General features: G+C 32.7%; 1 pseudogene; it reads right to left on the bottom strand.

Annotated features, from left to right (window-relative positions):
• LOC124975290 (coiled-coil domain-containing protein 138-like) overlaps positions 1–26,760 on the bottom strand; it is a 101,118-nt pseudogene that overhangs the window by 72,064 nt on the left and 2,294 nt on the right.

The raw sequence follows: 26,760 nt of genomic DNA, 5'->3' as shown, positions 1-26,760 counted from the left end.
GGCTAAGATAAGCAAGAAACTCATAAAAATGAAGGTAAAAAACTGAACTTTATTAACAAAATAAGGAATTTTCATGAATGTTCTTGATTCAAGTTTGATAAGACAGAAATGTAAAATTGGCTTTAACTCTACAGTATAAATCATCATATATCTAAGAGACTCTAAAAAATCTGAAGGTTTCCAAAGGTAAAGAAATTTCACTATAGGAATTCATAGTTTCTTCTTTCCAACAAAGTTACTGTCTTTATACTATAAATTCTATTAACATGATATGCAAAATTATAAGGTCATTATTAACAATAAGATCTTATGATTTGAGTTACTGTACCTGAAACACTGCTAAAATATTTTGTTTTTGCAAATAAAAATGTAGTAGCAATATTCTAGAGATATCTGTCTCTAAAATACCAAAAAGAATGCTTGCCAAATGAGAGAAAAAGACTTGAGGACAAAATAAATTTTTCTCTGAGGAAATTTTCAGTCACATCATACCTTAGAAGTTTTAGAAACTGGTACCTTTTCTTGTTTTATGCTTTTCATTTCATGAGCAGCATGGGAATCTTCTTTCAATCTCTTGATGTCATAAATTCATACTTCCTCTGCAATAGTACATCTCCACATATTAAAGAATGGTGTATGAAAAGTAAACAAATCCAAATGTAATTATTTTGTGAGGAGCAATCTACTGTAAGTTTTTGAGATGAGCTTGAACTCTTTTTGCCTGAAGTTTTGTCTTCCTGTTTTCTTCACTTACTTCATTTAACTAGGGAGAAAAAAGCTAAATATTTCAAATATAAAACTAAAACCTTTTTCATATTAAAAAAAGTTTCTCAATCTGGTGTACTTAACCAAACAATGTAGCAAAACAGAGGCAGCATTCATGATTAAGTAGGTCACAGCTAAAAATCACCATGTTCTCCAAAACATTAGTACTGTCCAGAAAAGTTTCCTTCATTCTATGAAAAATTTGCAAGGTCCCTAACATCTTAAAGGCATTTATTGTAATTAGAAATGTTTTTCAAGTAAAATTTATATTGAACAACTATATACCATGAGTAACCAGATTATAACATGTATCTAATAAAAGGGAAGAACTGAAATGTATACAACAATGAGTCTTTCATTAATGAACATAACATACCCTTCAAATTAGGTTTTATTTTTTAATTTACTGTTTGTAGCTTTGAGGATAGATGTCCTACACATCTTTCTTTAGCTTTATTCCTGGGTAGTCAATTCTTTTTTTATGATACTACATATGGGACCTTTCAGTAAATAGCACTTAATATTTCATTCTTGCTGTTGGCATATAGAAATACACTTGATTTTCATATGGTAATCTTACTTCTAGAGTCTGATAAATTTGCTTATTCCTTCAGAGTTTGTCTATATACTTCTTTGGATATCTATGTAATGTATGTAAGTATATAATCATATCATCTGTGAATCACTAATTTTTTTTTCTTTCCAATCCTTTCTTCCCTTTACTGGTTCAACAAGAACATCATAAAGTGTTCAACAAAGTGTTAACAGCAACCACCTTTATTTTATTCTCATTTCATAAAACAAGATTTCAATAATAATTTACCATTAGGTATTATTTTGTTGTTGGATTTTTTGTAGGCACTGTGTGAGAACTTAAGAAATTTCCTTCTATTACCATTTGATGTTGCTGAATTTCATATCAATTGAAATTATCATATGATTTTTCTCCTTTAATCAGATGTTAATTTTCAAGTGTTAAACACCCATGTTTTCTTGAACTAAATACCATTTAACTGTATTATTCTTTGTATGACTGGATTAAGCTTTGCTAATTTAAAAAACCCAGGGCCTTGTGCTTGCCAGGCAAGCACTCTACCAACTGAGTTATATCCCCAGGTCTGTGTGTATATTCTTAAGAGATTAGTTCCATTTTCTTTCCTTCTTATAATGTCAAGATTTAGATTGAAGGCTGTGCTGGCTTTATAATTAAGGAAAATTTTCTCTCTTCTTATTCTAGGTTTAAGGTAAGTGGTATTTCTTCCTTAAAAGCCAAACTTTGGTTTTACAGCTTTTTAATTCTTTCCCCTCTAACCTACATCTAAAGTTTCCAGCAGTTTTAAAGTAGTGTGCCTATGTATGATTTCTTTAAAATTTATCCTTGTCAGTAGTAACAGTTTCTTGAATCTTTCACCAGTTTTGGAAAATTCTGGGCTATCATATTTAGCTTTTGCCCTATTCTCTTGTACTTCTCTTCCTGGAATTCTCATATGTTAAACTTAACTATGTCCCATATATGTCCATTCAAATTTTCTATTCTTTCTTTACTTAATGCTTCAATTTGAAGTCTTTTTGTGAAAAGGTTCCTGCTCCCTAATCCTACCTACATCTGTGTCTCATCTATTAGGTGTGTAATTACAGTTAAATAGTAAGATTGAAAGTCAGAAATCAGTGTCTAAAATTTAATTATTTCAGCTTATCAGGATTTTTTCTTTCACTTATTTTTAATCTAGTGATGTAGTAACTACAAAAAAATTCAAAATTTTAATAAAATTTTAGAGTTGGATGCCGTGGCAGTCCCAGCTCACTCAGAAGGCTGAGACAAGCAGATCATGAATTTCAGACTAATCTGGGAAACAGGAAGACTTCTGTCATAAAGAATAAAGAAAAAATTTAAATTTTCAAGTGTATAACTTGCTTTCAAATAAAGAAGAAAGGGATACAAGAGCAGTTTAAGATTATTTTATTTATATTTGTAAGTGTTTCAAAATAAAATTAACATAAATCCAATCAAAATTTTCTCTAGCCAAAATGTTCTAATATTGACTTATTCATTATATAAAAATATAATTTTTAGAAGGTCTTATTACTAAAATATATTAAAATAGATGTTACCTGTTTTCCTTAAGTTATCATTCAATTATTTCAATGCATCAAAAGGATCTTAGTCTCTTGCTTTCATTATTCCTTTCCTTAAGAATTTCACTTATGTATTCAACTTCTGCATCATGTTGCTAAGAAGGAAAAAATACAATCTAATAATCAGATAAGGAACTCATATCACTAATGCTACTGAACATATATTAACTAAAAGTAGAACACATTAAGTCACAAAAAATGTTAATCAGTGGATTTAAGCATAGATAAATATTGTGGCAAATAATTTATAAAAATTGTGAAATAAGCCAAATTAACAGTAAAATATCAAAAACATTTGTGAAAGACCCAAACATATTATCATATAAATTAAGTAGAAATAAGTCTATTTTTTTATTCTGCTAAGAGAAATTCACCCAAAGTCATCAATGTAAATTTTTTTCATATCAAAGAATAACAAAACAACAAAGCATTTGTGATTTTTTTCAGGAGACTAACAGGCAATTCTTAGCTTTATAGATTAACATGTAAATTTTACCTAGTGTGTTACCATAAAGTAGCTAAAATTTTATGTCAGTTTTACACTTCAACAATGTTAAATACATATTTTCTTTGAGCCCTATTTCTCTCCTGAATCAGTTTCAGAAATGATAACAATCAACTTTCCTGTAATTAAATTTAAATAGGATAAAATGTTTTAGGTTTAAGATACAATATTCTTTCATTTATTCATAAAATATCAAAACAAGCAAGTATCTACAGGAAATCAAGAAAATAAATTTCCTTCTAAGTAATTATATAAATATGATTAAAATAAAGCAGTTATGTTTATAATTAATAAAAATAGTAGACAAATCTAAAGAGAGAAACAAGAATAAAATTAGCATGGAGAGATCTGTGAATTTAAACATTTTTTCCTTAGCCCTATGAAAAATATCCAAAAAAATTACTTTCATGTAATTTTATTACTATATTAAGTGATCCCTTAAATAACTGAGGATACAGTCATATGTAGCTACTTTAAAACTAGTTTAATATTTCCATTATCTAATTTTTTCACATCCAAATAAGATATGCCAGAATAAACCCACTACACTCTGTTTTTTCTACTGATGTCCACTAAAAACCCTAGACATAGCAGATAGCAGCTACTGATGACTATGAAAAGTAAACAAGAGTCAGAAATTAGAAGAGGGATTAAAAATTTGGAGAAACAATGTCAAAGGGGTGAAGTTTCCTGTTTCATTGGTTTGTTTCTACTTTTTCTCTCAAACTTCTGCCCCAGGGTGGAAAACTGGATGGAAGTAGAGCTTTCTACTTTCCTAAGAGCTCTGAGCTAAAGACAGTCAAAGAAATCAGGAAGATGGGACCTTGTGATCTGGATTGTGGGGAAAATATTGGAGAAGAAATCTCAAAGCATCCTCCCAATTTGGTGTACATTAAGATGTACAAATTGGGTTCATCTCTGAGTTGTCCAGACACAGGACAAAACAGGCACAGCAGGCCAAAGGCTTGTAGTGCTGAAGTAAGATTTTAAACTGTTGCCAAGTCTCAAACTATCCTCTAAGTGGCATATGCACAAGACAATTATGAAGCAAAACTGCAAAGGCTCTGAAAAACAAACTGAAATGAGAATCATAGCCTATAGAAGACCAGGAAGAGCTAAGGCCTTAATGTCACTGGGCTGAATAAATGCTTTAAGTAAACAATATTCTCCAGAGGATTCTAAAAGGCACAGAATCTATACAACATGTTTCAAATACAATCCAAATGTCACTGGACATGCAAAGACCTGAGAAATGTAATGAGGTTTCAAGAAAAAGTACAATCAACAGATGCCAATCCTGATATGATCCAGATGCTCAATTTTTAAGCATATTCTATGAGGTAAATGTAAATGTGAAAGTAAATGTAAAGACAGAAATTGTTATGAGCAAATAAATTAAAGAAAATAATTGGCAGTTTTAGAACTTCAAAATGTCAGAAATAAATAATCACTAAATGAGCTTGATTTAGTCAGGTATTTCACAACTGTGATCAAAAGACCTGACAAGAACAATTTCAGAGCCAAAATGTGTTTGTGGCTCCTGGTTTCAGAGGTCTCAGTCCATAGTTGCCTGACTTCTTTGCTGGACCTGAGGTGAGGCAGAACATCATGGTGGAAAGGAGTGGCAGAGGAAAGCATCACAGCACCTGATACCAGGAAGCAATGAAAGATCAAACCCAACTATGTTTCTTCACCAGCCACACCATACCTGTCTATAGTTACTACCCAGTTAAAAACTATCAATGGATTAACATGCTGATTAAGTTAATGTTTTTGTAACTCAATGATTTTACCTCTAAACTTTCTTACACTGTCTCAGATATGAGTTTTTAGGAGACACCTCATATTTAAACCATAACAAGGTTCAATAGCAACATGGAGATGAAAAAGGAAAACAGTGAACTAAAAGACATATTAATAGAAATTATCCAGTCCAAAGAACACAAAAGAAAAAAATAATGAGGAAAAGTGAACATAGCTTCAGAAATCTTCTGGCTAACAGTAAAAGAACTAACATATGAGTCTGGAGACACAGAGAAGAGAAGGGAAATGAAGCATAAAAAATATTTGAAGAAATAGTTGCTGCAAATTTCCCAAATGTGGCAAAAGACATAAATTTACAAATTCAAGAAAAATAATAAACCACAAGTTGAATAAAGTCAAAGAAAATGATGCCAAGTTGACATCATAAATGAGCTGCTGCTAAAAATCACAAGTTAAAGAAAAAGCTTGAAATGAACTTATTTACAGAATATTCTGGAAAATGCAGAACTAGGGACAGGAAATAGACACATGGTTGTTAAAGGCTAAGGATGGGAAAAGAAATATTTCAAAAGAATATAATAAAATTTTCTGAATGCTGGAATTACATTTTATTGTGAGGATGGTGGCAATTACAAAATTAAAAGCATTTTTCAAAACTAATATAAATGCACAACATTGAATTTTACTGTGTAAATTATGTGTATAAGAGATAAGCTATATGACACCAAGAGATATTATAGTACATATGAATATTAAGCAAAGATAAATTATACTAACTATAGTTAGTATAATAGTTGCCAAATTGTACTAACTATATAAAATTCTTGCCAAAAGTATTTGATCCAAGTATCATTGTTAGGAAACATTCAGGCAAATCTAGGATGCAATATATTCATCAACACTGCTGACCTAGACTCCAAAGAAAAGTCCCATGAACAATAAAAATAGTAATGGTTAACTATGTTAGATTCAAAGAAGTCTAAGATAATGCATAGAGTTTGTGTAGGTCCTTGATTAAAAACAACAAAACAAAACAAAAAAAGTAATAAAAGTCATGTTGGAGACCAAATGGGAAAGTGAATATGGACTATATATTAAATTTTATTTTTCAATTAGCATTAATTTTATGATATATAATGCTATACAGAATGTACTTATTCTTAAGAGACACATGCCTAAGTATTTAGGGATACTATATATTGATTTTTCAAGGTAGTTTCAAATGATTCAGAAAATAAGTTGTGTGTAGATCTGTGTGGGTGTGTGTGTGTGAGAAAAGGAGGGAGAAGGTTAAATGAGAAAATGTGACAAAATGTTAATTATTACACAAATCAAGGAAAAAAATATGTTATATTACTCTAAAAATTATGACTTTATGTGTACCTCCTTTAGAATTTGAAATCTTTTAAGAACCTCTTCTTCAACACCTTTAATTTTATTTAAGGGATTTTCATGTCTGAAAAGCAGTTGTTCTCTTTCAAGTAAAAAACATTCTTGCTTTTGAAGTTCTTCAGCAAAATTCTGTTATGCTGCAGTTTAACACTGATAAAAATACCAGATATGAATGACTTCGAAACAGAACATTCACAAAATCTGCAAATTACATTTTTATCCACTGACACTGTGGTTTAACCAAGTGGTTTTTGAAAATGCATTGGTACATAAAACAGGGATTACAGTAGTTGCTACACATGGTCCATTATTTTACCTATATCCTCCACTCCCTTACTTTGTTGTTCTTCTATCACCAAGGGCTGAAAGACTCCAGGCCTGGGTTAACACACTTACCATCTTCCCTGTCCTGAGGATAACACTGATTAAAAACCATCAGAGAAAATCCACACACCATGTAAAGTGATTTTTTTTGTTGTTGTTCATGGTCTCAATCCTCTATTAAGTTATCAATGCTATTCATAAAACTTGCTACATTTTCATGGTCATCTCTTAATTCTGTTCTCCACATATCTATTTCAAACCTTTTTACTCTTTCCTAATTTTAAACACAACACCTTGAACATTGTCTGTGGATGGCCTGGTAAATTCATAGGGAAGACCACAGAAGGGAACATCAGTTTCATGCCCTTCTCTTTTGTACACAGATAGCTTCAGGATTTTATTGCCTTAAGTCCCTTTGTGAAGACTGCTCTGATTATCTCTAAACATTTTCAATCTCTCTTTTCACATCTGAAATAAAATATTTTCTCTTTCCCATATTACCTCCCCAACCAAACCTCCTAAAACATTTTCTACATTTGCTGAAACTTCTTTACCTCCAAGTCATTCCTCAATTGAATTTAATCTGGCTTCAGCCCACACTGCCCTACTAAAATGACTTACCTCTTATGAAATTTAAAGATAACTTCTCAGTTCTTATTTTACTGAATCTCTCAGCAGCATGTTATATGACTATCTCTTTCCTTCAACTTAAAATACTTCCAATGGCTTACATGATATCATGTCCTCCTGGTTTTCTACCACCTTCACTAGTCATTAATTCTCAGTCCCCTTTGTAGGCTCCATGTCTCCACCATCCTGTAACTACTATGGTTGCTCAGGATTTGGGTTTAAGTTACTTTTCTTCTCATTCTTTACATTCTCTGCTTGATTATATCCATTCAATGGCTAAAATTACCATATGTTCCCAACCTGCAACTGTTCATTTGATTGTCTCAAGTGCCAAACTCAAGTCTAAACAGCTTATTTAACATCTCTACCTATATACTTTCAGGTAGCACAAAATAAACATTTCCAAATCTGAATTCAGCTAGACATCACAGAAACATACAAAACAAAGCCACAAAAGACCCAGAAAACATAAAGGATGTGTTTCTCAAAAACAGAAAAATAACTGATGGAAAAGATGTGGGGAAATTTGAAGTCTTGTATACTGCCTAGTGGAAATGTAAAACAGTCTGCAAGTTCCTCAAAGAAGTTAAACACAGTTAATCTATGACTTAGCCATTTCACTGTAGATATACACCCAAAAGAAATGGAGTACATGTCCACACAAAATGTAAATGCAAATGTTCATAGCAGCATTACTCATGATAGCCAAATAGTGGAAATAAACACAAATGTCCAGAAATTAAAGAGTAAAATAAGAAATGGGATATAACTATATAATGGAATATTACTTAGTAATAAAAAGCATGTGCTAGCCAGGCACCAGGGAGCATACACGTAGTTATAGCCACTAAGAAAGTTGAGGAAGAAGGATTGTAAATTTAAAGTCAACCTGGTAATTTTGCAAGAACTTGCCTTGAAGTAAAAATAAACAAGTTGGGAATGTAGCTCAGTGATGTAACTCCTCTGGGTTCAATCCCCCAGTACTAAAAGGAAAAGAATAAAAAGCATGGGCTGATACATGGTATAATATGAATTAACCTTAAAATTAGCATGCTAAGAAGTCAGTTATTTTAAAATATCACATATTATATGATTCCAGTATTATGAACGGTTCAGAATAGACAAACATACAGAAACAGAAAGTAGATTAGTGGTTGCCTAGGGCTGAGGGGAATTTGGAGAACATGAAGAATAACCTCTAATGTGTTGGGGTTTCTTTTTGGGATAATGAAATATTCTAAAATAATTTACAGTGACAATAGTACAACTCTGTGAATATAATAAAAATTAATTTAACTAGACACTAAAAATTAATTTTTAAGTTATGAATTAAAAAGGAATAAACTAATGTCTTCCTCCAGTTTTCTATATATGCAAAAAGCAGCATGATTTATCCAACTGTCCAAAAATTAAACTTGCATTTTGCCTTTGATAAAACTTCTAGCCTATCTCCTACATCCAAATAATCTCTATGTCCTATGTAACCCACCTTTTAAATATCTCCAGAATTCAACCACTTTTCTGTATCCTTGAGGTGCCCAGTCTAATACAAGATACTTCAGACTAGTAACATTATTTCAAACCAACTTCTCTAACCTCTCACACCGATGACAATGTTAAACACTAACATTTGGATGCTGACTGTCCCCCAAAGGCCCATGTATTAAAGGCATGGTCCACAGAATGACACTAAGTGGGAGGTTGTGGAATCTTTATAAGCTGGGTCCTAAAGAAAGATCTTTAGATCACTGGGTATGTGTCACTGAAGGGGAGAGTGGGAACCTGATGCCTCTGTCCTTTGATTCCTGGCCATGAGATGAACAGGGTTTTTTGTCCCATGTTCCTGCCAAATATACTGTCTTGCTACCAACCCAAAGCAATGAAGCCAATCAATCATGAACTGAAATCTCTAAAACTATGAGCCAAAATAAACTTTTTCCCTTTATAAGTTGATTATCTCTGGTATTTTGTAACAGTGATAAAACAGTAGCACATAGATGACTCCCAAATTAGATAATCACCCACTATCTACTTTCTAATAGCCAGGTTAATGTGTTTTACTACCAAACCTGACTCATATCAAACAGAAATATTGCTCTTCTTCCTGAAATCCATTCTTTCTCCACAATGTGCAAAACTAGAAATGTGAGAATAAACTTACTTACTTTAATCTTCCTATTCTTTATTGAATTCATCATGCCAAGTCCAGAATATTTTACCTCTACAATAAACTTTATTCTACTCTTCTGCTACCAACTCAGTCCAAGTCACCCTTACTTTTTACCTGGGATTCTGCAGTAGAATGCTCTCTGGTATCTCAATTTATACCCCTGTCCCTCTCTAAGACATTTAAGTAAACACTCATTAGATTTTGCAACTTTCATGCTTTAAAAATCTTCAGAGCTACCTACTACATTTTCTTTGAATAAATATGTTAACGTACCATGCCTCAGGAACTTCTCATACTGGAATATCTCAGTGTAGAATCTAAATCTTTCACTGGGCTAACATTTACTCATTTTTCAGGATTTAAATTAAATGTTAATTCTCAGAAAAATCTTACCTCAATCTCCTCCAATCTCAATCAAAATCTCTCTCATCAGGTACTTACAGTATACATCTATTATTCCTTCATTTAAGTTTATAAAATTATAATTATATGGGTACTTATGACTGCTTATAATAAGCTACATGTAGCAACAGGTATATATATTTTATTCGACACAAATGCATATTAATAGGTACTTAAATATTTACTGAATACATTAAATCAATAGTGTAACAAAAATGTATATGCTTGGAGGCCACCAATTCCACTTCAAAGCATTTCTGAGTCTGTTGAATAGACATCAAGCTGAAAAAATGTATAGTCAGGAAATTATCACTGAAATTAAATGGTGACAGACAGGATCAAGAACTAATGCAGGAATGTGGCCCCTTAAATATTGGGATGAATGTGGGGAGATGACAATTAGTGGGTAAAAGAACAAGAATGAAATGGTGACAACTTGAGGAAAAATACTGTCAAGTTAGAAACCTTGAATGAGTATGAATAATGACTGTTCAGAGAAATCCATGTACCCTCTCTAAAGGTGCCTGTTTGGTGCCTATTCTACCATGGCATAAAAATTGGATCATGTATATGTTCCTATTAAACTTTTGTCAAAAAACTCCTTTTTAATAGTAAAAGCATAAAAAGTACATGCTTAACGACTCTTAACACTACAAAGCAAATTTTAAAGTCAGTCTAAAGATTAAAGAAATCAGATTAATCCCTTGTACTTTACTTTTTAAAAAATATTTTTCTTTATTGTTTACTACAGATGATCTATCCTTGCAACCTTCCTTCTTTTTCATTGTATAGAGTATTATCAAAAGTCTTTCTACTGTCACTTCTTTGATTAAAAAAAACTATAAAACAGCTAGCCTCAGTTTTCACTATTTTATTTCCCAGACAGGAAGCTAAATTCACAATATGACAATCACTCCTTTCCAAACAACTCTCATCTCTTAATTCCTTGTACCCGGATTGACCTTTCCATTGTTCTCCTCTCTAAATTGTACCTCTGGGTCAAGGACTAGATTTTGTCTTTCTCTAATTTTTTTCCTAGTTATTCAGATTAAGAAAAACTTTTTTCTGAAATGCTACATTATTACAAGATGAATTAATTTAACAAAATGAACTACTGGTTTTTAAAATATTTGGGATATTTCAAGTGTATAAATTGTTTCCAATGAAAACAATAGCAAACAGAAACTATTACATGTGTTTCTTTCTGTACTCCTAGTAGAAATGTGATAAATATATAAATTACACCCTTTAGAAACAAGTACCAAAGAAAAGATAAACTGCAAGAAGGTTCAAAAATACATTTTAGTTAGAGTTGGCAAGGAAACTTCTTACTATGTAATACTTAAAACAATGAATCTCAAACACCTAGTTCAAAAAGCACACTTTACCTGCAGATTTGTTTGTGAATAATGGGATGGGATGAGGATAAACTTAGAACATAGGATAATCTGAAGACTAAGACACATGCCCACAGAAAAAATCACTACTATCAATATTTTTCTTTCATTCTCTATATTTTCTCACTGAACGGTTCCTACAAATTGAGTTTGTTCCCTTCTGACCTTCCCTTAACCCAATTATCTATACTAATTAAAATTGTATTCAAATTTTGCAAATACTTAGTGCCTAGAATATAAATATTTCTGAATTCTCAAATCAGTATTTATATCTTACCTGCAGTTTCAGATGTATTTGAAATAACTCATCATATACATGATTTATCTGATGTGGAGTAAAGTCTGCTTGTTTGACATTTTGGATTTGAACAGCTGACACTTATCAAAGAAGAGTCACTGACATTGCAACATTCAGTCTGAGGTCTTGATGAGGCCCTATCTGTTGGCAGGTCAAATGCAAAGTAAATAAAATTTTATTTTAAACTTTATTATAGCTCCAAATAGTCTCAGAATAATCTTCAAGAAAAATTATTTTAAGTATAAAATTACTGTATTGTGAAAAATTTCAGAAAAGAAAGAAAGAATGTTATAACAAACACAGTAAAATGTTAACATCTAGAAATTTTGGGTTAAAAGTATACAGGAATCCTTCATGCAACTTTCTCTAAGTATGAAATTATTTCAGATTTAATTATTTTAAAATTCATGAGAACAATATGTATTAACTGCCTAGAGTATGAAATGGAATATTACTTCAGGAGCTTAACACATTCCCTTCTCTGTAACTAAACTAACAAGTCCAAATGCAATGTTAATTATTCCCTATTTTTCTTTTTAATTTCTATCACTTATATCTAAAAAGTCCTTATTTATGAGTCAATAAAAACCTCTACAGTAAAAATTATAAAATGCTTAAGAAACTGAAGACACTAAAAGATAAAGATGAAAAGACATCCCACGTTCAAATACTAGGAGAATTAACATTGTTAAAATGGCCAAACTATCAAAAGGCAATCTACAATTTCAAGGCAATTCCCATCAAAATACCAATAACATTCTTCACAGAAATAGGGGGAAAATTCTAAAATTCAGAAGAAAGCATAAAGACCCAAAGTTGCCAAAGCAATCCTGAGGAAAAATTATAGAGCAAGCCTAGAGACAGCATGATTCCTGATTTCAAATATGCTACAATGCATTTTGATGGTAACAAAAATATCATGGTATTAACTTAAAAAATACAAAAAACAATGGAATTAGAGGACTCAAAAATAAACTCATAGCCTCTATAGTTATCTGATTCTCAACAAAGTAGTCAAAAACACATTGGAAAGAAGATAGGCTCTTCAACAAATGGTACTGGGAAAATTGAATATTCAAATGTAGACAATTGAAATTAGACCACTATGTCTCAGCCTATACATGAATGAACTAAAAATGAATCCTAATAGTTCAGGAAATGGTAGCAAGAATTGACAAATGGGATTACACAAAATTTTAAAGCTTCCACACAGCAAAAGAAAGAAGAGAGTTAGGAGAGATTCTACAGAATGATAGAAAGTATTTGCCAACTATTCATCTGACAGAATATTAACATTCAGAATTATATACACAAAAAAGTTATCAACAAAAGAGCAAGTAATCCAACCAAAAAATGGGCAAAGAGCCTGCACAGACACTTTTCAAAAGCAAGTACAAATGGCCAATAAATATCTGAAAAAGTTCTCAACATATTTGGCTATCAGGGAAATGCAAATAAATACTACACTGAGATTCCACTCCACCTACTCAAAACAGATAGTCAGAAAACCAAAACTAACAAATGCTGACAAGGATGCAAAAAAGGAACACTTACGTATTGTTGGTGTGAATGTAAATTAGTACAACCATAATGGAAAACAACAAGCAGGTTCCTCAAAAAATTAAAAACAGAATTACCATATGATGAAACTATATACCATTCCTGGCTATATTTCTGGAGAAAATGACGTCAGCATGCAAAAAAGATATTTGCATACCTATTTTTATTGTGGCATTACTAACAAGAACCAACTTAAGGAATCACCCTAGGTGCTGTCAATAGATGTATAGGTAAAGAAAATAAGACATATACACATATGGAATATTATTCAGTCATAGAAAAGAAAAAACATGTCATTTGCAGGAAAGCAGATGGTACTGGTGTTTCTCATGTTAAGTGAAATAAGCCAAACTCAGAAAGACAAGTGTCACATGTTTTCCCTCATACATGGAAACTGTTAGGAAAAAAGATAAAATGAAGTAGAGAAGGTATTTTAGGGAAGGAGAAGAAAAAGCAGGCAGTGATAGAAAGAGCAGGGTAAGAGAAAGTAGTTGGGAGGATGCACACAATTAAAACATGATATATGCATGTATGGAAAAGTCAGTGAAACCCATTAATTTAAAAAATTAATGAGTTAATATTTGTAACAAAAGTTGTCCAAAGTAAAAGAATATTAAAGCAATTTTAACACATACCCACACACACAATTCTTGTTTGCTTTTCCCAATTTCAACTATATGTCTATAATAATTTCTATAACCTCCTTATTTAAGTAGTAATAAGTTCTCTGAAATCTACCCATGATGATTTCAGAATGATGGGCTCAAAAACTTTCACTACTTTATCCTATTTAATAAATACATGAAAACTTTCTCCCACAGAGAGGTATTTGAGCTGCTTTGGCTATACAGATGCTACACAGTCATGCATCTGATACACAAGTTCAAGAGTTTTCTGGGGCATATGACTGTAGCATACATGTACTATGCTATATGCACAGGTTCAACTTTACTATTGATGCTCTTTTCTTCCAAAGTGGTTACATTAATTTACTCCCAAAGGCAGTGGATAAGTAAGTTGCTTTTAGTTCAGGTCCCTGCCAACACTATACCATCAGAATTCATTTTCTTCTAATAATTAGAGCATAAAATGCTCTCTAGCAGTGGTTTTAACTTGCATTAGCTTAAAGGAGCCCAGCATCCTAGACAGAACCTGAATTAATTTTTAAGAAAGAAATGTTTCACATCAATCAGTTCAGTGAATAAACTAAAAGTAACACCAGTTCAGTATTTTGCTTGCCTCTCCAAGTTTCCACCTCACCAATTTCTGGTCTGAGCACTCCTTACATTTTTGGTCATTTTTCACATACATTTAGCTTTTAAAATAGTTTAACCTATATTTTTAGTGGGAAGACTAAGTCCAAGCTGAAGGAATCTTCATTGTCTTCAAACACTGAGATCCATATGACAAAGGGGATGAAGGATATGGGAGAAAGGGGAAAATGAGTATTTATTGTGGGCAGACAACCTATTTGCAGGAAAAAAGATAATCAACAACAGTGCTGGAATCCTTATAGCCAAAAGGCAAAAGGCTTCATCACTGGTTGCCTGTTTGCATGAAATACTGACAAACATATGAAAGGAAGACAGGTACACAGAGAGTTGCTACTAGTTCAGTGTCAAGGAAGCCATACTATAAGTAATCTGTACTATTCTCTCAAAATATTAGGGTTAGGAAAACACTACCACAATCATTTCCTCACTTTCTAACAAACACTGACATGAAAAAGAATTGAAGGCATCACAGAAGTATTGTTACTAACTTATCTTGAGAAGTTTTGAAAGCACAGGCATACAACTGGAAAATAATGAAGTTCACTTTTCTCTTCTCTAGTTAATAACAAGCACAGTAATCATCTCATGGTTCACAAAAATTCAGAACATAGAAATACCCAGAAAACAGAAATACTCCTAAGGACAAGTGTTATTAAGAGGCAAGTTTTATGTGTGCTAAAATGTTACTATTTAAAAATTATTTTGTACCTGTAGATGGATAAAATACCTTTATTTTATTTTATTTTTATGTAGTGCTAAGGAACAAACCCAGTGCCTCACACATGCTAGGCAAGCATTCTGCCATTGAGCCCCAGCCCCAGCCCCAAAATTACTATTTAAATGAAAAATACATACAAATACACACACACACACACACACACACACACACATATAAATATATGTATATATATATTACATTTTCCATTTTTTTAAAAGACTGGTTATTTTGGAGGTACTAACTCTATGATCATTCTCAATCACTTCTTCTGTTTGCTGATTCTTGAAATCATGAAAAAAATCCAGTTCATCATCTAGGTTTTAAAAAAAAGTCTATCACAGAAACCTGGAAGTTTACTATAGTATTTGAAAAGAATAAAATTTCTATATAAATATTAACAGCATAACAAATGAGAAAAAATATGAAAAGCAAACATTTTTTAAATGCAAAAATAAACATGTAAAATACAAAAAAGTTAAATGAACCATTATTCATTTTGATGACCCACTAAGCATCCTTCGACCTTTTCTAGTCATTACATTGACCTTATTAGAAATGACATATATATGTAGAATGTTCTAGAACTGCTAAATTCTTTCTGCTAACCACCAATAATTCAGTGAGAGAGATACAGCATTATTATCTATTTTAGGTAAAGAAATAAAGTTTACCCTGATGAAACTGAACTCTAGTTAAGTGAAGTAACTGACAGTGACATGACTAGTAAAGACTGAAATGAAACTAGAATACCAGGTTTCTCTTAAAAGATCATCTTAGACTAGAAATTTCTAGAGCAGCACTGTTCAAAAGAAGTACAATGCAAGACACATAGGTCATTTAACCATTTCTAGCAGAACACTAAAAACAAAGAAAGAGGCAAATTTTAACAATATATTCTGTTTAATTTGGTTTAACTACAATGTTACCACTTCAAAATAAATCAATATAAAAATTATTAAGAAGATATTTTACTTTCTTTTATCCATGCTAAATCTTTCAGATCGAATTTATATTTTATTTTATTTTATTTTTTTGCTTTTTTTACTGTAAACAAATGGGATATACGTTGTTTCTCTATTTGTACGTGGAGTCAAGGCATACCATTTGTGTAATTATAAATTTACATAGGGTGATGTTGTTTGATTCATTCTGTTATTTTTTCCCTTCCCCCCACCCCTCCCACCCCTCTTTTCCCTCTATACAGTCCTCCCAATGTGTATTTTAGACTTACAGTATCTCAATTCAGACCAGCCACATTTCAAGTTCTCAATAGCTACTTGTGGTCTGTAGCCACTGTGCTGGACAGGGTACTTCTAGATAGATTATAGACAGGAACTGTGAAAAAGGTCCAATGATGTGAAAACCTTCATAATCCAAAACCTTCAAATTAGAACTTGGAATTATACCCATGTCACTTATATAAACATAAAATGACTAAAATATCAGTTAAACACAAGACCATAATTTCTATGAAGCTATAATTATTATATTATTTTCTACCTTTCTTATTCTACATTCAATCTACCTCATGTCCTGATCTTGAATTGATTATTTTGTGAATGACAAATAAAAAAGTACTATCAATAATGAAAACAGTTAATATTTGAGTATTTTACTATGTATCCAGCAATGTTCACAGTGCTTTATGTGAATCAACTGATTTAAGGAGAAAATGAGGCAATTTATTTAAAATATTCAACCTTCCAAATAGAGTTATGTTAATAATATAGAGATATTTAAGCACAATTGTTTATTTCAACTTTTTATTTTGTTTATGCACACATATTTATAGTTTTACATTATTTCAAAATGTTTTTTCTTCTTGATACCTACTGTATTTCTTCTACCTACAAACTGTTATCATTAAATATTCAATTGCACACTCATTTCACCATTATCTCCTTTATAAAACTGTAACCCTGTTTAGCACAGTATTGGATGATACATTTTTGGTTACTACATCCCCTTCAATGGTTCTCCTAACTACTTCATGTACAGTGCTTAATATTATTGGATCTTCAATAGACACTGACTTGAATGTCACCACCCCAAAATCCTATACTGCAGTTTTTTTCTGAGTTCCTTTTTTAAAGAAAAGAGAACATTTTTCATTTTCTGTGTGGATGAATACACACATAAGTAATTTTTATCTCTTAAATTAGGCAAATAATTTACCTTTCCATTTTGCCATTAAACACAAGTTGTCTATGCTTTATTAAGAAATTCTCAGCAAAAATTAATAAATTAGTCTCTTCAACTATTCAGTGTGCCCCAGACTGCTTATTCATCTACTCAAGGGAAAAGCAAACACAAGAACAATTTGCCCTTTTCCCTTTATCAGTTTCTTGAATTACTGAGTGAAAAATAACAGTAATAATTCAGAATACTTAAGCAATTCACATTTAAGTGCTTGAATGAACTGCAAAAAGGTGTTGTACAAAGTTTTCTTTCATCAGGATAACATTTCAAGTAACCAACTTTATCTGTAGAGAAGTGGATATCTAAATTATCTGTCAATAAAAAGATATACTAACATTACATACTAATTATCTAATCCTATCCTCCTACAATAAGACTCCATCCACCAAATGCTATCTTATTTGTATGTCACCTAAATGCAATTTTAGAGAAAACAGAAATCAAGAACTCCTGAATATGGTAGGTTAGAGACAGTCAAGGCTTACCTACTGCTTTATGTGACTGAACCAAAATGGAAGCTGTGTAGCTGCATGTTCATGTAGGGGCTATAGAAAAGTACCGGAGTGTGAACACAGGGAGCCAGTGATCAGGCAAAACCCAAAATATGGTGCTTTATACTAAAAAGAAGCTCAGAATCTACATAGCAAGCTATCAAGAGAGAAGAGATTCCCTGAACATTGCAAGAAGTTCATCAATGTCCTGAGGAGCCATCTAAAGATGGGTGCAAATGTCTGAATTTTTTGCATGGGAGATCTGAAACCCCTGCATTTTTTATAACTCCAAGATCCAATGTCCTCTCTTCTTCTCTGTTCCAGCAGGTGTCTACTCTGAGAGTTAGTTTGGGCCCCAGAATTGACTGCTGAGGATTCTAGGCAATGATAAATATGGTCTATGAGGCAGAGAGAAGCAACAAGACACTTCTACATAAAATGTATGATTGAATCTCTTGAAAAGGAGGGACAGCAGCTGTGAGTGAACTTACAAGAGGGCTGGGTCCAGGAGGACCATAGTTTCAACTGGTAAATCTGTTCATTCAAGAGGCTCCCTACCCCAGTGCAGATTCCCCTGATTCGGTCTTCCACACTCAAGGCAAACAACAAACCACTACAGTTTGGATATTTGTCACATGCCCAAGTGTACATACTGAAGATCTTGGGACCATGGGTGAGCAAACCAGACTGATTCACAGGCATGGAGACTGAGAGGCTGGGGGATGGCTACAACTGTCACTGCAACCCCATTCTTGATGCCAAATCAGAGACCTGGGCATAAATTTAGCCCTGCTGTAGGTAACTTTGCCTTAGTCTAGGCTGGTGGGCAAGGGAAGGCTGAGCTCAGTCCACACACTGCCCTAACTGGTTTGGCCTGCTTGAGCTGGAGCTGAAAAGGAACACATCATACTGCCACCAGCACCCACAACATCCCTATACCAGGCAAATGACAAAAATTTGAGGTCTTGGAAAGAAGCGTCTCCATCTTAAATATCTTGGCATGGAGGAATATAATATTCTTTGGTTTTCTTTTCATTTTAATTTTGTTCTTTACTGTTTTGTTTCCATTTTTAAATACTTTTATCCAACTTTATTAAATGTTTTAATTATTTAATTGTAGTTTTGCTCTTATCTCTACTTTCTCATTTTTATTTCCTTTTCTGTCTTTTCACTTTTCTTCTTTCTTCTGTTTCCTCCCTTTAAAATTTTATCAAGTACTTTTTTTTGCACAGTTCTGAAGATCAAACCAAATGTTGCTCTTCCACTGAACTACAAGTCTTTCATTTTTTACTTTTAAGACAGAGTATCTGGGCTGGGACTGTAGCTAAGTGGCAGAGAGCTTGCCTAGCATGTGTGAGGCACTGAGTTTGATCTTTAGCACCACATAAAATAAATAAATAAAATAAAGGCATTTTGTCAATGTACAGCAAGGAAGAAAGAAAGAAAGAAAGAAACAAACAAACAACAAAGAAACAAAGAAAAATGGAATATCATTAAACACCCAGGCTAATATCAAACTTGAAAGAGTCCTGCCTCAGCCTCCAGAGTAGATGGGATTATAGGTGTGAGTCAATGTGCCCAGCTATTTCAATATTAATTTTACTTTCATTAAGGTCTAATTTTTAACCTATTCTATATTATGAGTACCCCTTTCTTCTCTCTGGTTATTGGGGTTGTAGAGGTTCTTTTTTTATGTTTCTATTTTATGTTGACCTGATTTGATTTCAATTTGTTTGTTGTTACTGGTGGTCATTTTCTCCTCTCAAACTAGAACTATGGATTAAGTCCAGCACCTAGAACATGGTGGATGTTATGACACTGAGCTTTATCCCTGACCCAACTGAGAGATATTGTACCATAGTCTATCCAGGACTGAGTCTTCCTAAAACCTTGATGGATCCTTCAACATAAAAATAGGGTGGAGAAAACCACCCAGCAGACAACCTGGCTGCAAGTATGCATAGATGACAGGGGTGGACTGAAGACTACTACAGCCCCTGAGAAACAACAGAGAAATAACATGACTCTTGTTACTATGCCACTCTTAAGGGGCCCTAGCACTGGCTGCACCTAAGTCCTCTTACACTGTACAGTACTAAGAGAAATATCCATGTAAAGTATACTTTGTATATTCCACTGTCTATATCAAACTCACAGAAGGCCTACAAAGGAAGCAAATCCATCAGATTCTGACAAAGTGCTCAGAGTCAAAATCCACCAAACACAGTCTAAGGAACTTCAGGGAAACTACAGCATAAACTTCATTTGCAATGAATCTTAACACTACACAAAAATGCCTATATCCCATGACACAATGTAAAAAGAAGTTTACTCACTAATAGGACCCTCACGTGATACTGGAAGAGATCACTAGTTCAACAAATGTGAAAGTCTCAAGACAGAAACACAAAAACATGAAACAAAGCAACATGACTCCCAAAGTTCATAACTTCCCAGGAAACAAATCCATAAGTACCAATGGATATATAATACTGGAACAAAGAAGTTTAAAAACTGATTATTAAAATAATCAAATGAGGGTTGGTGTTGTACAGAGCTCAGTGGTAGAATGCTTGCCTCACACATGTGAGACACTGGGTTCAATCCTCAGTACCAAAGAAAGATAAATAAATAAAATAAAGGTATTGTGTCCATCTATAATTAAAAGTATTTTAAAAAATAATTAAACAAATTCAAAGAGGATACAAATAAGCAGATGAATAAATTATAGAATACAATGCAATATGAAACAGCAATTTAACAAAGAGAGATTCTGGGAAAAAAACAGAAATTCTGGAAATAAAAAACTCTATGAATCAAGATAAAAACCCCAGTTTCAAGTCTCACCAATAGACTAGACCAAGCAGAAAACAAATTTTCAGAGTTTGAACACAGGGTGGATGAACTAGAACATTCAAACTTATTAAAAAGGAAGTGTTACCAAGAAACTATAAACAGTATGTTCATATAAAAACTTTGGAACAACATTAAAAAGATCAAACTTAAGACTCATATAGCATTTGCTGGTAAATGGATGGAGCTGGAAAATATCATGCTAAGTAAAATAAGCCAAAAAAAAAGAACCAAAGGCTAAATATTTTCTCTGATATGCAGAAGCTAATTCACAAGAAGAAGGAAGGGATAGGGAAGAATAGTTACTCTATATTAGGTAGAGGGGAGTGAAGGGAGTGGAAGGGGTATGGGGGAAGGAATGATAGTGGAGTGAAACAGACATTATTACCTCATATGCATGTATGACTGCATGACTGATGTGATCCTGCAATATATTCAATCAGAAAACTGAGATTACCTCCATTTATGTATGATCTATCAAAATGTATAAATGTATTTTACTTTCATGTACAACAAATTAGAGCTAATAAAAAAATTAGTTTAAACCAAAAAAAAAAAAAAAAAAGACTCAGGGTTGGAGATATAACTCATTGGTAGAGTGCTTGCCTTGCAAGCATAAGGCCCTGGGTTCAATCCCCAGTACCACAAAAAAAAAAAAGGCATAAAAAAGAGACTCATGGTTCTAGAGGAAGCAATAGAGATATAAGTTAAAGGCATGTAAAACATATTCAGTGAAGTAACAAGAAAATTTCTCAATCTTGAAATGATAATGGAGCACTGAGTAGAAATGACCAGAATAGAACCTCTCCATGAACATTATAGTTAAAATGCTAAAAATACAGAAGGAGGACTATTAAAAACTGCAAGAGAGAAGCACCAAATAATTTATAAAGGAAAATCCATCTGAATAATAGCAGATTTCTAAACAAAACTCTATAGGCCAGGAGGGCATGAACTGATAGATTTCAAGAACAGGAAGGACAAAACTTCCAAGCTAATTTATTATATCCAGCAAACTTATCCTTCAGAATCAAAGAAGAGATAGGCTTTCCAAAGTAAGCATGAATTAAAAGAATTCATTTCTACTAAACCATACATAATTCTACACTCAGATGGGGAACCACACAGCACAACCAGAAAAGAATAAGACAGAATAGATCTCACCAGAAGGGGAGTTAAGCAAAAGAGGAACAAGTAAAAAATCAAACATGATTGTGTCAGTAAATGAACAAAAAATATTAAGATAAATAAGAAAGAAATGAACACAAAATTTTCAAAACAACCAAAAGAAAACTAATGATGACATGAACTAGTATGTTTCTTTCAATATATTTTCAATATAACCCTTAATGAAAATGATGTGAATTCTCTAATTAAAAGACAAAGAATACCTAATAGAATTTTCAAAAAAGTCCATCTGCTTACTACTTGCAAGAATTCCACCTTACTACCAAAAGCATTCATTCATAAACTGAAAATGAAAGGATGGAGAATGCAATTCCCATCAAATGGAAACCTAAAGTAAGAAAGAGTAATGAGACTTGCATCCAACAAAACTGACCTCAAATCAGTCATGAGACAAAGTAAGTTCTTATACTCTGAAAAAAAGGAATAATCCATCTCAAGAAGATGTAATGGTTGTAAATATAGATGTACCAATGTCATAGAATCCAACTTTATAAAACATATTACAGGACTTACAGGGAGAGAACAGCCTCAATTAATAATGGTGGGTGATTTCTCTACCTTCATGTTACCAAGAGATAGATCTTCCAGAATTGCCCTGCCTCCAAAATCAACTGCGAAAAATTTGAATTACAGTATAGATCGAATGGATTTAACATCTCAGACTGTTTCATTAAACAGGTGTAGAGAACACATTCTTTTTTTCACCATACAGAATTTTCTCTAAAATAGACCATATTTTCAGCATGAAAGCAAGCTCAATAAATACAACCAAATTGAAATTTTTCTTGCATCTTATAACAACAGAAGGAAATTATAAATCAATGGCAAGAGTAACTGCAGACATTACACAAATACATGGACATTGAAAACTACACTTCTGAATGAGTCGTAGGTCATTGAAGAAATCAGGAGGGAGATTTTAAATTCCTAGACTCAATGAAAATGGAAACGCAAACCACCAGAACCTATGGGACACAGAGAAAGTAATTAGAAGAGGTAGGTTTATAACTTTATAAGAGCATACATTTAAAAAAGAAACTTGACAGACCTCAAATAAGTAACCTAATTATGCATCTCAAGGTCTTTAAAAAACAAGAGCAAAACAAATCCCAAAGCAGTACAAAGAAATAGTAAAAATCAAAGCAGAAATAAAACAGAGACTAAATGTACAAAAAAAGTTGGTTCTTTGAAAAGATAAACAAAATTAACAAACCCATAGTGAAATTAACCAAAATAAAGAGAACATCCAAAATAAATAAAATTAAAGTTGAAAAGAGATATACTACATTAGATAACTATGAAATCCAGAGGATCATGAGGGAATATTTGGAAAACTTATAACCAATAAACTGTAAAATCTACAAGGAATGGACATATTTCTAGACACAAATAACCTACTGAAATTGAACCAAGAGGATATAAAATATATAAACAGATGAACAACAAATAATGAAATTAAAGCAGTAATAAATATCCTAACAAGAAAAGCCCAGGATTAGAAGAATTCATAGTTTAATTTACAAGATTGGTTAAATACCACCAATAATCCTTTAATTATTCTATAAAACTGAAAGACAAACAACTCTTCCAAACTCATTACACAAAGACAGTATCTTCTTACTACCAAAATCAGTTAAGAATACACACAGATACACCTACACACACACACACACACACACATACACACACACACACATATGAAATATAGTCAGGTGTGGTGATACATACATATAATGTCAGCAATGCAGGAAGCTGAAGCAGAAAGAGCACCAGTTCAAGACCAGCCTCAGCAACTTAGCAAGGCTCGGTCTCAGAATAATCAAACATCATTGCCCTATGTAAACGTATGATTACACAAATGGTATGCCTTGACTCTATGTACAAATAGAGAAACAACATGTATTCCATTTGTATACAATAATAAAAAAATAAAAAAAAAAAAAAAGTACCATGGATGCATTAAATCATGTCTGACTACAATCCTTAGTACCATTAAACAATACTAAAATAAATACATTATCACAAAGAAAGTCACCATGTAACTAAACTATTATCTTTTATGTTCAGGCTAACAGGTCAAGAGTCACACTACTATGTAATCCCTGTAATCACAGGTCTAATAATAAAGGTACATATTTTTCTTTGTTGCCAAGGCATTTTCACTTTCCTTCTTAGTACTGCTGATATCTTATGCCCCTTCATATCTTCTCAAACATACAGGTGTACTTTTATGTAATACATGATTATAGACATACTCTAAGTTTTACCTTGGCTTGTAGATTCTATATCAGTGTTCTTTCTAGTAGACAAATCTACAGGTTTATCCACAGTTCCAGAGGAAACAGATGATGAACTAAAAGGTTTGGTAATAGAATCAGGTTCTTCAGATTTACAGAAAAATGCTGCAGTTACTAAAATCCCACCTGTATACACACTGTCAGTTGTGCTAGTTATTTCCACACTCCAAGATTTCTGCAAAGAGGAAGTAACAAAATATTATGCAATTAAATACTGACTTGTGCCTTGCATACACAATGCCCTGGGTTCTAGTCACCAGCTCCACAAAAAAGGAGGTATCACAATACCAGACCTTAAACTATAGCGCAGAGCAATAGCAATGAAAACATGTTGGCATTGGCATCAGAATAGATAGGCATAACAATGGTACATAAGAGAAGACACAGAGACAAACACGCATAAATACAGTTACCTCATAGTAGACAAAGGAGCTAAAAACATACAATGGAGAAAAGATAGCCTGTTCAACAAATGGTGCTGGCAAAACTACAAATCCATATGCAGTGAAATGAAATTAAACCTCTATCTCTCACCCTAGATAAAACTCAAATCAAAATGCATCAAGGACTTAGAAATTATACCAAAGAGGCTGCACCAAATAGAAGACAAATTAGACCCCAATTTTATCACATTGGCTTAGGATCAGACCTGCTTAACAAGACTCCCAAAGCACAAGAAATCAAAGCAAGAATCAATAAATGGCATGGACTCAAACTAAAATTTTTTTCTCAGTAAAGGATATAATCAATAATATGAAAAGAGAGCCTACAGAGTGGGAGAAAATCTTTTCTACATGTACTTCAGATACAGCACTTATCTCTAAAATTTATAAAGAACTTATAAAACTTTACACCAAAAATACCAAGAACCCAATCAATAAATGGACCAAGGAACTGGACAGATATTTTACATAAGCAGACATACAGGTGATTAATAAATATATGAAAAAATGTTCAACATCTCTAGAAATTAGAGAAACAGAAATTAAAACAGTACTAAGATTTTATCTTACTTCAATTAGAATGACTATTATCAAGAACACAAACAATAATAGATGTTGGTGTGGATGTAGGAAAAAAGGCACACTTTTACATCTGGTGGAGCTGCAAATGGGGGCAGCCACTCTGGAAAGCAGTGTGGAAAATCCTCAGAAAACTTGGAATGGACTCCCCTTTTGACTCAGTTATCCCACTCCTCAGTTTATAACCAAAGGACCTCAAATTAGTATACTACAGTAACACTGCCACATCAAGGTTCATAGCAGCTCAATTCACAATAACTAGATTGTGGAACCAACCTAGATGCCCTTCAACAAATGAATGGATAAAGAAACTGGTATATGTACATAATAGAATATGATTCATCCATAAAGAAAAATATTATGACATTTGCAAATAAATGGATAGAATTGGAGAATATCATGCTAAGTGAAATAAGCCAATCCCAAAAAAACCAAAGGCCAAATATTCCCCTGATGAGTGGAAAATGATATTAATGGGGTTCATGGAGGCAATGAAGAAGAATGGAGGAAATTTAGATTATATAGACTTTAGATTATGACAGGAGGGGACATATGAAAAATAGTGGAATGAGACAGACAACATTACCCTATGTACATGTACACTTACACAAATGGCAGGAATTTACTTCATGCACAACCATAGAAATGAAATTATGTACTCATTTGTGTACAATGAATCAAAATGCAGTCTGTAAAAATTAAAAAATAAATGATTTAAAATAAAAAATTTGCTATTTCTTATAAAAAATACCTACTTACAAAAAGGATCACATAACCTATTTTACAAGAAAGTGAGGACATGGACTTCTGAAAAGATGTAATAAGCACACTTCACCCTTTTTCTCCTCAAACTTACCACTAGATGCCTGGACTGAAATATGCAGAGCAACTCTATAGAAAGCTCTGAAAGGTGGCTAAACATAGCAGACTTAAGTATCTTAGAACCAGATGGGAAATGTGGTGTGACATCCATGTGGAATTTTTTTCTGTCTCTCCAATAGCCCAGCTCACTATTACAATGGTTCAATGAAGGAGAACTGTCAATGGCATACACACACACCAAAGTCTCAAGTCAGTTCTCTTTGACCCGAGGAGGGAGTGGTCATCAAATGACTCAGGTTGGAACTATGCAAAACAGACTTTAAAAGATGATATGACAATATTCCAAGAAGTAAGGACAGACACTCTTAAGTGGAAACAGACTTTCTCAATAAAGAAGCAATTTTAAAAAAGAAACAAATGGGAATTTTACAATGAAAACTATAGTAAAGGAAGTAAGTTTTACAGACCACTTCATCCATCAAAAGTAAAATACACACATTCTTCAAAAGCTTACATGGAATATTTACCAAGAACGACCATGTGCTAGGACCTG

The sequence above is a fragment of the Sciurus carolinensis genome, unplaced genomic scaffold (assembly GCF_902686445.1).
Source record: "Sciurus carolinensis unplaced genomic scaffold, mSciCar1.2, whole genome shotgun sequence".
NCBI lineage: Eukaryota > Metazoa > Chordata > Mammalia > Rodentia > Sciuridae > Sciurus > Sciurus carolinensis.
The sequence above is the reverse complement of the archived record's forward strand: the minus strand, read 5'-3'. Positions and strand labels throughout refer to the sequence as shown.